The following is a 928-nucleotide window of genomic DNA, read 5'->3' as shown; positions in this document are numbered from 1 at the left end:
CTCCCTGGTGATGGCCCCTCCCTTCCATTGGGTATACGTCTCCCTTTTAGCTAGAAGACATTCCCGGCTGCTTTTGGTGAGCCATGGGGGCTTTTGTGCCCTCCTGCTTCCTTTGATCCGTGTTGGGATTACCTCCCTTTGGGCTTGGAGGATCGTCTCCTTGAGGAGCAACCACTCTTCTTGGACACCTGGCTCCCCTCCCCTCCGGGACCTCAGTGTTTCCCTGACTATTCTCCTTAGCTCATTGAAGTCTGCCCTCCTGAAATCTAGGGCTGCTGCCTTGCTGCAGGCCTTTGCCACCTTGCGCTGGATGGTGAATTCCAGCAATAGTTCTGGCTCTTCCCCTTACCTCTTGCTACTTTCTGTTTCATCTCTGTGTCTTTTCTGCTCATGCCCCAGTGGTGATGCCAAAGCAAACTCACAGGCAGGGGAGCCTGAATCAAGATGGCTGCTGGGTCCAGGTGCAGGCAGAGCCTCATGACCCGAGGGGTGGAAGTACAGGGGCCACATGACACAAATAGCCCTGCATAAGCCCAAGCTTCAGGCCAGGGTGGGCAGTCTGGCCATGAAAACTGCTGGTGACAGAAGCTTTTCTGAGAGGCGTGAGGACAGGAGCCCAGAATGCTGTGAGAGCACTTGGACAGCAGCCCTGAGTGAAGAGAAACTGGGGACCTGCATAGGAAGCAAGCTGAGTACCCGGAGCACTTTTTGTTTTGTTGGCCTTTCTATTTGGAGCTTACCATGAAAGGGTGTGGTGAGCCCCATGCAGGATATTCATTTGAGCTGGGACTGGAACTTGCACTGGGGGGTCTTGTTTTCCCCTGGAGGGTTGGATTGTGGCTGTAGGTGAGGTGGAGGCCACTAAAAGAGGGTGTCTGGGGACACCCCAAACTTGAAATTGAGCTGAGTAGACACAGGATAAGGACTA

At 54.0% G+C, this 928-nt stretch overlaps 1 protein-coding gene across 1 annotated transcript in view; it reads left to right on the top strand.

The window, feature by feature from the left end:
• Positions 1–603, top strand: part of NXPE3 (neurexophilin and PC-esterase domain family member 3) — a 64065-nt gene extending 63462 nt beyond the window's left edge. The window contains exon 10 of the transcript XR_002098720.1: positions 589–603. The gene's annotated coding sequence lies outside the window, so the exon portion shown is untranslated. The remainder of the gene's footprint in view (positions 1–588) is intronic.
• Positions 604–928: the final 325 nt, after the last annotated feature.

Source organism: Gavialis gangeticus, unplaced genomic scaffold (assembly GCF_001723915.1).
Source record: "Gavialis gangeticus isolate Ggan-Ray unplaced genomic scaffold, GavGan_comp1, whole genome shotgun sequence".
NCBI lineage: Eukaryota > Metazoa > Chordata > Crocodylia > Gavialidae > Gavialis > Gavialis gangeticus.
This window is presented reverse-complemented; position numbering and strand designations above follow the sequence as displayed.